Raw genomic sequence first — 12037 nt, 5'->3', positions numbered from 1 at the left:
AAATCATCACTTTTTACAAAGATTCAACGGCTGAATTGCAAGAAAACAGCAGAATTCTGCACAAAATCATCAAAATTCTTAGAGAAAACCGCATATTTCGATGCAAAACGACGATTTCTCGCCGATTTTCGTGGTTTTCTGGCTTAAATTCGCAAAGAAGAGCACGAAATCTACAAAATCATGACTTTTTACCAAGATTCAACGGCTGAATTGCAAGAAAACAGCAGAATTCTGCACGAAATCATCAAAATTCTTACAGAAAACCGCATTTTTCGATGCAAAACGACGATTTCTCGCCGATTTTCGTTGTTTTCTGGCTTGAATTCGCAAAGAAGAGCACGAAATCTACAAAATCATGACTTTTTACCAAGATTCAACAGCTGAATTGCAAGAAAACAGCAGAATTCTGCACGAAATCGTCAAAATTCTTAGAGAAAACCGCATATTTCGATGCAAAACGACGATTTCTCGCCGATTTTCGTTGTTTTCTGGCTTGAATTCGCAAAGAAGAGCACGAAATCTACAAAATCATGACTTTTTACCAAGATTCAACGGCTGAATTGCAAGAAAACAGCAGAATTCTGCACGAAATCATCAAAATTCTTACAGAAAACCGCATATTTCGATGCAAAACTATTATTTCTCGCCGATTTTCGTTGTTTTCTGGCTTGAATTCGCAAAGAAGAGCACGAAATCTACAAAATCATGACTTTTTACCAAGATTCATCGGCTGAATTGCAAGAAAACAGCAGAATTCTGCACGAAATCATCAAAATTCTTACAGAAAACCGCATATTTCGATGCAAAACAACGATTTCTCGCCGATTTGTGTTGTTTTCTGGCTTGAATTCGCAAAGAATAGCACGAAATCTACAAAATCGTGACTTATTACCAAGATTCAACGGCTGAATTGCAAGAAAACAGCAGAATTCTGCACGACATCATCATAATTCTTAGAGAAAACCGCATATTTCGATGCAAAACGACGATTTCTCGCCGATTTTCGTGGTTTTCTGGCTTAAATTCGCAAAGAAGAGCACGAAATCTACAAAATCATGACTTTTTACCAAGATTCAACGGCTGAATTGCAAGAAAACAGCAGAATTCTGCACGAAATCATCAAAATTCTTACAGAAAATCGCATATTTCGATGCAAAACGACGATTTCTCGCCGATTTTCGTTGTTTTCTGGCTTGAATTCGCAAAGAAGAGCACGAAATCTACAAAATCTTGACTTTTTACCAAAATTCAACGGCTGAATTTCAAGAAAACAGCAGAATTCTGCACGAAATCATCAAAATTCTTACAGAAAACCGCATTTTTCGATGCAAAACGACGATTTCTCGCCGATTTTCGTTGTTTCCTGGCTTGAATTCGCAAAGAAGAGCACGAAATCTACAAAATCATGACTATTTACCAAGATTAAACGGCTGAATTGCAAGAAAACAGCAGAATTCTGCACGAAATCATCAAAATTCTTACAGAAAACCGCATATTTCGATGCAAAACAACGATTTCTCGCCGATTATCGTTGTTTTCGGGCTTGAATTCGCAAAGAAGAGCACAAAATCTACAAAATCATGACTTTTTACCAAGATTCAACGGCTGAAATGCATGAAAACAGCAGAATTCTGCACGAAATCATCAAAATTCTTACAGAAAACCGCATATTTCAATGCAAAACGACGATTTCTAGCCGATTTTCGTTGTTTTCTGGCTTGAATTCGCAAAGAAGAGCACGAAATCTACAAAATCATGACTTTTTACCAAGATTCAACGGCTGAATTGCAAGAAAACAGCAGAATTCTGCACGAAATCATCAAAATTCTTACAGAAAACCGCATTTTTCGATGCAAAACGACGATTTCTCGCCGATTTTCGTTGTTTTCTGGCTTGAATTAGCAAAGAAGAGCACGAAATCTACAAAATCATGACTTTTTACCAAGATTCAACGGCTGATTTGCAAGAAAACAGCAGAATTCTGCACGAAATCATCAAAATTCTTACAGAAAACCGCATATTTCGATGCAAAACAACGATTTCTCGCCGATTTTCGTTGTTTTCTGGCTTGAATTCGCAAAGAAGAGCACGAAATCTACAAAATCATGACTTTTTACCAAGATTCAGCGGCTGAATTGCAAGAAAACAGCAGAATTCTGCACGAAATCATCAAAATTCTTACAGAAAACCGCATATTTCGATGCAAAACAACGATTTCTCGCCGATTTTCGTTGTTTTCTGGCTTGAATTCGCAAAGATGAGCACGAAATCTACAAAATCATGACTTTTTACCAAGATTCAACGGCTGAATTGCAAGAAAACAGCAGAATTCTGCACGAAATCATCAAAATTCTCACAGAAAACCGCATTTTTCGATGCAAAACGACGATTTCTCGCCGATTTTCGTTGTTTTCTGGCATGAATTTGCAAAGAAGAGCACGAAATCTACAAAATCATCACTTTTTACCAAGATTCAACGGCTGAATTGCAAGAAAACAGCAGAATTCTGCACGAAATCATCAAAACTCTTAGAGAAAACCGCATATTTCGATGCAAATCGACGATTTCTCGCTGATTTTCGTTGATTTCTATCTTGAATTCGCAAAGAAGAGCACGAAATCTACAAAATCATGACATTTTACCAAGATTCAACGGCTGAATTGCAAGAAAACAGCGGAATTCTGCACGAAATGGTCAAAATTCTTAGAGAAAACCGCATATTTCGATGCAAAACGACAATTTCTCGCCGATTTTCGTTGTTTTCTGGCTTGAATTCGCAAAGAAGAGCACGAAATCTACAAAATCATCACTTTTTACCAAGATTCAACGGCTGAATTGCAAGAAAACAGCGAAATTCTGCACGAAATCGTCAAAATTCTTAGAGAAAACCGCATATTTCGATGCAAATCGACAATTTCTCGCCGATTTTCGTTGTTTTCTGGCTTGAATTCGCAAAGAAGAGCACGAAATCTACAAAATCATGACTTTTTACCAAGATTCAACGGCTGAATTGCAAGAAAACAGCGAAATTCTGCACGAAATCGTCAAAATTCTTAGAGAAAACCGCATATTTCGATGCAAATCGACAATTTCTCGCCGATTTTCGTTGTTTTCTGGCTTGAATTCGCAAAGAAGAGCACGAAATCTACAAAATCATCACTTTTAACCAAGATTCTACGGCTGAATTGCAAGAAAACAGCAGAATTCTGCACGGAATCATCAAAATTCTTACAGAAAACCGCATATTTCGATGCAAAACGACGATTTCTGGCCGAGTTTCGTTGTTTTCTGGCTTGAATTCGCAAAGAAGAGCACGAAATCTACAAAATCATGACTTTTTACCAAAATTCAACGGCTGAATTGCAAGAAAACAGCAGAATTCTGTACGAAATCATCAAAATTCTTACAGAAAACCGCATATTTCGATGCAAAACAACGATTTCTCGCCGATTTTCGTTGTTTTCTGGCTTGAATTCGCAAAGAAGAGCACGAAATCTACAAAATCATCACTTTTTACCAAGATTCTACGGCTGAATTGCAAGAAAACAGCAGAATTCTGCACGAAATTATCAAAATTCTTACAGAAAACCGCATATTTCGATGCAAAACGACGATTTCTCGCCGATTTTCGTTGTTTTCTGGCTTGAATTCGCAAAGAAGAGCACGAAATCTACAATATAATCAGATTTTACCAAGATTCAACGGCTGAATTGCAAGAAAACAGCAGAATTCTGCACGAAATCATCAAGATTCTTAGAGAAAACCGCATATTTCGATGCAAAACAACGATTTCTCGCCGATTTTCCTTGTTTTCTGGCTTGAATTCGCAAAGAAGAGCACGAAATCTACAAAATCATCACTTTTTACCAAGATTCTACGGCTGAATTGCAAGAAAACAGCAGAATTCTGCACGAAATCATCAAAATTCTTACAGAAAACCGCATATTTCGATGCAAAACGACGATTTCTCGCCGATTTTCGTTGTTTTCTGGCTTGAATTCGCAAAGAAGAGCACGAAATCTACAAAATCATGACTTTTTACCAAGATTCATCGGCTGAATTGCAAGAAAACAGCAGAATTCTGCACGAAATCATCAAAATTCTTACAGAAAACCGCATATTTCGATGCAAAACAACGATTTCTCGCCGATTTGTGTTGTTTTCTGGCTTGAATTCGCAAAGAATAGCACGAAATCTACAAAATCATGACTTATTACCAAGATTCAACGGCTGAATTGCAAGAAAACAGCAGAATTCTGCACGAAATCATCAAAATTCTTACAGAAAATCGCATATTTCGATGCAAAACGACGATTTCTCGCCGATTTTCGTTGTTTTCTGGCTTGAATTCGCAAAGAAGAGCACGAAATCTACAAAATCATGACTTTTTACCAAGATTCAACAGCTGAATTGCAAGAAAACAGCAGAATTCTGCACGAAATTATCAAAATTCTTACAGAAAACCGCATATTTCGATGCAAAACAACGATTTCTCGCCGATTTTTGTTGTTTTCTGGCTTGAACTCGCAAAGAAGAGCACGAAATCTACAAAATCATCACTTTTTACCAAGATTCAACGGCTGAATTGCAAGAAAACAGCAGAATTCTGCACGACATCATCATAATTCTTAGAGAAAACCGCATATTTCGATGCAAAACGACGATTTCTCGCCGATTTTCGTGGTTTTCTGGCTTAAATTCGCAAAGAAGAGCACGAAATCTACAAAATCATGACTTTTTACCAAGATTCAACGGCTGAATTGCAAGAAAACAGCAGAATTCTGCACGAAATCATCAAAATTCTTACAGAAAATCGCATATGTCGATGCAAAACGACGATTTCTCGCCGATTTTCGTTGTTTTCTGGCTTGAATTCGCAAAGAAGAGCACGAAATCTACAAAATCTTGACTTTTTACCAAGATTCAACGGCTGAATTGCAAGAAAACAGCAGAATTCTGCACGAAATCATCAAAATTCTTACAAAAAACCGCATTTTTCGATGCAAAACGACGATTTCTCGCCGATTTTCGTTGTTTTCTGGCTTGAATTCGCAAAGAAGAGCACGAAATCTACAAAATCATGACTTTTTACCAAGATTCAACGGCTGAATTGCAAGAAAACAGCAGAATTCTGCACGAAATCATCAAAATTCTTACAGAAAACCGCATATTTCGATGCAAAACAACGATTTCTCGCCGATTTTCGTTGTTTTCTGGCTTGAATTCGCAAAGAAGAGCACAAAATCTACAAAATCATGACTTTTTACCAAGATTCAACGGCTGAATTGCAAGAAAACAGCAGAATTCTGCACGAAATCATCAAAATTCTTACAGAAAACCGCATATTTCGATGCAAAACGACGATTTCTCGCCGATTTTCGTTGTTTTCTGGCTTGAATTCGCAAAGAAGAGCACGAAATCTACAAAATCATGACTTTTTACCAAGATTCAACGGCTGAATTGCAAGAAAACAGCAGAATTCTGCACGAAATCATCAAAATTCTTACAGAAAACCGCATTTTTCGATGCAAAACGACGATTTCTCGCCGATTTTCGTTGTTTTCTGGCTTGAATTAGCAAAGAAGAGCACGAAATCTACAAAATCATGACATTTTACCAAGATTCAACGGCTGAATTGCAAGAAAACAGCAGAATTCTGCACGAAATCATCAAAATTCTTACAGAAAACTGCATATTTCGATGCAAAACAACGATTTCTCGCCGATTTTCGTTGTTTTCTGGCTTGAATTCGCAAAGAAGAGCACGAAATCTACAAAATCATCACTTTTTACCAAGATTCTACGGCTGAATTGCACGAAAACAGCAGAATTCTGCACGAAATCATCAAAATTCTTAGAGAAAACTGCATATTTCGATGCAAAACAACGATTTCTCGCCGATTTTCGTTGTTTTCTATCTTGAATTCGCCAAGAAGAGCACGAAATCTACAAAATCATGACTTTTTACCTAGATTGAACGGCTGAATTGCAAGAAAACAGCAAAATTCTGCACGAAATCATCAAAATTCTTACAGAAAACCGCATATTTCGATGCAAAACAACGATTTCTCGCCGATTTTCGTTGTTTTCTATCTTGAATTCGCCAAGAAGAGCACGAAATCTACAAAATCATGACTTTTTACCAAGATTCAACGGCTGAATTGCAAGAAAACAGCAGAATTCTGCACGAAATCATCAAAATTCTTACAGAAAACCGCATATTTCGATGCAAAACGACGATTTCTCGCCGATTTTCGTTGTTTTCTGGCATGAATTTGCAAAGAAGAGCACGAAATCTACAAAATCATCACTTTTTACCAAGATTCAACGGCTGAATTGCAAGAAAACAGCAGAATTCTGCACGAAATCATCAAAATTCTTAGAGAAAACCGCATATTTCGATGCAAATCGACGATTTCTCGCTGATTTTCGTTGTTTTCTATCTTGAATTCGCAAAGAAGAGCACGAAATCTACAAAATCAAGGCTTTTTACCAAGATTCAACGGCTGAATTGCAAGAAAACAGCAGAATTCTGCACGAAATTATCAAAATTCTTACAGAAAACCGCATATTTCGATGCAAAACGACGATTTCTCGCCGATTTTCGTTGTTTTCTGGCATGAATTTGCAAAGAAGAGCACGAAATCTACAAAATCATTACTTTTTACCAAGATTCAACGGCTGAATTGCAAGAAAACAGCAGAATTCTGCACGAAATCATCAAAATTCTTACAGAAAACCGCATATTTCGATGCAAAACAACGATTTCTCGCCGATTTTCGTTGTTTTCTGGCTTGAATTCGCAAAGAAGAGCACGAAATCTACAAAATCATCACTTTTTACCAAGATTCAACGGCTGAATTGCAAGAGAACAGCGGAATTCTGCACGAAATCATCAAAATTCTTACAGAAATCCGCATATTTCGATGCAAAACAACGATTTCTCGCCGATTTTCGTTGTTTTCTATCTTGAATTCGCCAAGAAGAGCACGAAATCTACAAAATCATGACATTTTACCTAGATTTAACGGCTGAATTGCAAGAAAACAGCAGAATTCTGCACGAAATCATCAAAATTCTTACAGAAAACCGCATGTTTCGATGCAAAACGACGATTTCTCGCCGATTTTCGTTGTTTTCTGGCTTGAATTTGCAAAGAAGAGCACGAAATCTACAAAATCATGACTTTTTACCAAGATTCAACGGCTGAATTGCAAGAAAACAGCAGAATTCTGCACGAAATCATCAAAATTCTTACAGAAAACCGCATATTTCGATGCAAAACAACGATTTCTCGCCGATTTTCGTTGTTTTCTGGCTTGAATTCGCAAAGAAGAGCACGAAATCTACAAAATCATCACTTTTTACCAAGATTCTACGGCTGAATTGCAAGAAAACAGCAGAATTCTGCACGAAATCATCAAAATTCTTAGAGAAAACCGCATATTTCGATGCAAAACGACGATTTCTCGCTGATTTTCGTTGTTTTCTATCTTGAATTCGCAAAGAAGAGCACGAAATCTACAAAATCATGACTTTTTACCAAGATTCAACAGCTGAATTGCAAGAAAACAGCAGAATTCTGCACGAAATCGTCAAAATTCTTAGAGAAAACCGCATATTTCGATGCAAAACGACGGTTTCTCGCCGATTTTCGTTGTTTTCTGGCTTGAATTCGCAAAGAAGAACACGAAATCTACAAAATCATCACTTTTTACCAAGATTCAACGGCTGAATTGCAAGAAAACAGCAGAATTCTGCACGAAATCATCAAAATTCTTACAGAAAACCGCATATTTCGATGCAAAACGACGATTTCTCGCCGATTTTCGTTGTTTTCTGGCTTGAATTCGCAAAGAAGAGCACGAAATCTACAAAATCATGACTTTTTACCAAGATTCAACGGCTGAATTGCAAGAAAACAGCAGAATTCTGCACGAAATCATCAAAATTCTTACAGAAAACCGCATATTTCGATGCAAAACGACGATTTCTCGCCGATTTTCGTTGTTTTCTGGAACGAATTCGCAAAGAAGAGCACGAAATCTACAAAATCATGACTTTTTACCAAGATTCAACGGCTGAATTGCAAGAAAACAGCAGAATTCTGCACGAAATCATCAAAATTCTTACAGAAAACCGCATATTTCGATGCAAAACGACGATTTCTCGCCGATTTTCGTTGTTTTCTGGCTTGAATTCGCAAAGAAGAGCACGAAATCTACAAAATCATGACTTTTTATCAAGATTCAACGGCTGAATTGCAAGAAAACAGCAGAATTCTGCACGAAATCATCAAAGTTCTTAGAGAAAACTGCATATTTCGATGCAAAACAACGATTTCTCGCCGATTTTCGTTGTTTTCTATTTTGAATTCGCCAAGAAGAGCACGAAATCTACAAAATCATGACTTTTTACATAGATTCAACGGCTGAATTGCAAGAAAACAGCAGAATTCTGCACGAAATCATCAAAATTCTTACAGAAAACCGCATATTTCGATGCAAAATAACGATTTCTCGCCGATTTTCGTTGTTTTCTATCTTGAATTCGCCAAGAAGAGCACGAAATCTACAAAATCATGACATTTTACCTAGATTCAACGGCTGAATTGCAAGAAAACAGCAGAATTCTGCACGAAATCATCAAAATTCTTACAGAAAACCGCATATTTCGATGCAAAACGACGATTTCTCGCCGATTTTCGTTGTTTTCTGGCTTAAATTCGCAAAGAAGAGCACGAAATCTACAAAATCATGACTTTTTACCAAGATTCAACGGCTGAATTGCAAGAAAACAGCAGAATTTTGCACGAAATCATCAAAATTCTTACAGAAAACCGCATATTTCGATGCAAAACGACTATTTCTCGCTGATTTTCGTTGTTTTCTATCTTGAATTCGCAAAGAAGAGCACGAAATCTACAAAATCATGACTTTTTACCAAGATTCAACGGCTGAATTGCAAGAAAACAGCAGAATTCTGCACGAAATCGTCAAAATTCTTAGAGAAAACCGCATATTTCGATGCAAAACGACGATTTCTCGCCGATTTTCGTTGTTTTCTGGCTTGAATTCGCAAAGAAGAGCACGAAATCTACAAAATCATCACTTTTTACCAAAATTCAACGGCTGAATTGCAAGAAAACAGCAGAATTCTGCACGAAATCATCAAAATTCTTAGAGAAAACCGCATATTTCGATGCAAAACGACGATTTCTCGCCGATTTTCGTTGTTTTCTGGCTTGAATTCGCAAAGAAGAGCACGAAATCTACAAAATCATCACTTTTCACCAAGATTCAACGGCTGAATTGCAAGAAAACAGCAGAATTCTGCACGAAATCATCAAAATTCTTACAGAAAACCGCATATTTCGATGCAAAACGACGATTTCTCGCCGATTTTCGTTGTTTTCTGGCTTGAATTCGCAAAGAAGAGCACGAAATCTACAAAATCATCACTTTTTACCAAGATTCTACGGCTGAATTGCAAGAAAACAGCAGAATTCTGCACGAAATCATCAAAATTCTTACAGAAAACCGCATATTTCGATGCAAAACGACGATTTCTCGCCGATTTTCGTTGTTTTCTGGCTTGAATTTGCAAAGAAGAGCACGAAATCTACAAAATCATGACTTTTTACCAAGATTCTACGGCTGAATTGCAAGAAAACAGCAGAATTCTGCACGAAATCATCAAAATTCTTACAGAAAACCGCATATTTCGATGCAAAACGACGATTTCTCGCCGATTTTCGTTGTTTTCTGGCTTGAATTCGCAAAAAAGAGCACGAAATCTACAAAATCATGACTTTTTACCAAGATTCAACGGCTGAATTGCAAGAAAACAGCAGAATTCTGCACGAAATCATCAAAATTCTAACAGAAAACCGCATATTTCGATGCAAAACGACGATTTCTCGCCGATTTTCGTTGTTTTCTGGCTTGAATTCGCAAAGAAGAGCACGAAATCTACAAAATCATCACTTTTTACCAAGATTCTACGGCTGAATTGCAAGAAAACAGCAGAATTCTGCACGAAATCATCAAAATTCTTACAGAAAACCGCATATTTCGATGCAAAACGACGATTTCTCGCCGATTTTCGTTGTTTTCTGGCTTGAATTCGCAAAGAAGAGCACGAAATCTACAAAATCATGACTTTTTACCAAGATTCTACGGCTGAATTGCAAGAAAACAGCAGAATTCTGCACGAAATCAACAAAATTCTTACAGAAAACCGCATATTTCGATGCAAAACGACGATTTCTCGCCGATTTTCGTTGTTTTCTATCTTGAATTCGCAAAGAAGAGCACGAAATCTACAAAATCATGACTTTTTACCAAGATTCAACGGCTGAATTGCAAGAAAACAGCAGAATTCTGCACGAAATCGTCAAAATTCTTAGAGAAAACCGCATATTTCGATGCAAAACGACGATTTCTCGCCGATTTTCGTTGTTTTCTGGCTTGAATTCGCAAAGAAGAGCACGAAATCTACAAAATCATCACTTTTTACCAAAATTCAACGGCTGAATTGCAAGAAAACAGCAGAATTCTGCACGAAATCATCAAAATTCTTAGAGAAAACCGCATATTTCGATGCAAAACGACGATTTCTCGCCGATTTTCGTTGTTTTCTGGCTTGAATTCGCAAAGAAGAGCACGAAATCTACAAAATCATCACTTTTCACCAAGATTCAACGGCTGAATTGCAAGAAAACAGCAGAATTCTGCACGAAATTATCAAAATTCTTACAGAAAACCGCATATTTCGATGCAAAACGACGATTTCTCGCCGATTTTCGTTGTTTTCTGGCTTGAATTCGCAAAGAAGAGCACGAAATCTACAAAATCATCACTTTTTACCAAGATTCTACGGCTGAATTGCAAGAAATCAGCAGAATTCTGCACGAAATCATCAAAATTCTTACAGAAAACCGCATATTTCGATGCAAAACGACGATTTCTCGCCGATTTTCGTTGTTTTCTGGCTTGAATTCGCAAAGAAGAGCACGAAATCTACAAAATCATGACTTTTAACCAAGATTCTACGACTGAATTGCAAGAAAACAGCAGAATTCTGCACGAAATCATCAAAATTCTTACAGAAAACCGCATATTTCGATGCAAAACGACGATTTCTCGCCGATTTTCGTTGTTTTCTGGCTTGAATTCGCAAAGAAGAGCACGAAATCTACAAAATCATGACTTTTCAGCAAGATTCTACGGCTGAATTGCAAGAAAACAGCAGAATTCTGCACGAAATCATCAAAATTCTTACAGAAAACCGCATATTTCGATGCAAAACGACGATTTCTCGCCGATTTTCGTTGTTTTCTGGCTTGAATTCGCAAAGAAGAGCATGAAATCTACAAAATCATGACTTTTTACCAAGATTCAATGGCTGAATTGCAAGAAAACAGCAGAATTCTGCACGAAATCATCGAAATTCTTAGAGAAAACTGCATATTTCGATGCAAAACAACGATTTCTCGCCGATTTTCGTTGTTTTCTATCTTGAATTTGCCAAGAAGAGCACGAAATCTACAAAATCATGACTTTTTACCTAGATTCAACGGCTGAATTGCAAGAAAACAGCAGAATTCTGCACGAAATCATCAAAATTCTTACAGAAAACCGCATATTTCGATGCAAAACAACGATTTCTCGCCGATTTTCGTTGTTTTCTATCTTGAATTTGCCAAGAAGAGCACGAAATCTACAAAATCATGACTTTTTACGTAGATTCAACGGCTGAATTGCAAGAAAACAGCAGAATTCTGCACGAGATCGTCAAAATTCTTAGAGAAAACCGCATATTTCGATGCAAAACGACGATTTCTCGCTGATTTTCGTTGTTTTCTATCTTGAATTCGCAAAGAAGAGCACGGAATCTACAAAATCATGACTTTTTACCAAGATTCAACGGCTGAATTGCAAGAAAACAGCAGAATTCTGCACGAAATCATCAAAATTCTTACAGAAAACCGCATATTTCGATGCAAAACGACGATTTCTTGCCGATTTTCGTTGTTT

Source organism: Gnatocerus cornutus, chromosome 8 (genome assembly GCF_029298725.1).
Source record: "Gnatocerus cornutus isolate USDA-ARS CGAHR chromosome 8, icGnaCorn1.1, whole genome shotgun sequence".
Classification (NCBI taxonomy): Eukaryota; Metazoa; Arthropoda; class Insecta; order Coleoptera; family Tenebrionidae; genus Gnatocerus; species Gnatocerus cornutus.
The sequence above is the reverse complement of the archived record's forward strand: the minus strand, read 5'-3'. Positions refer to the sequence as shown.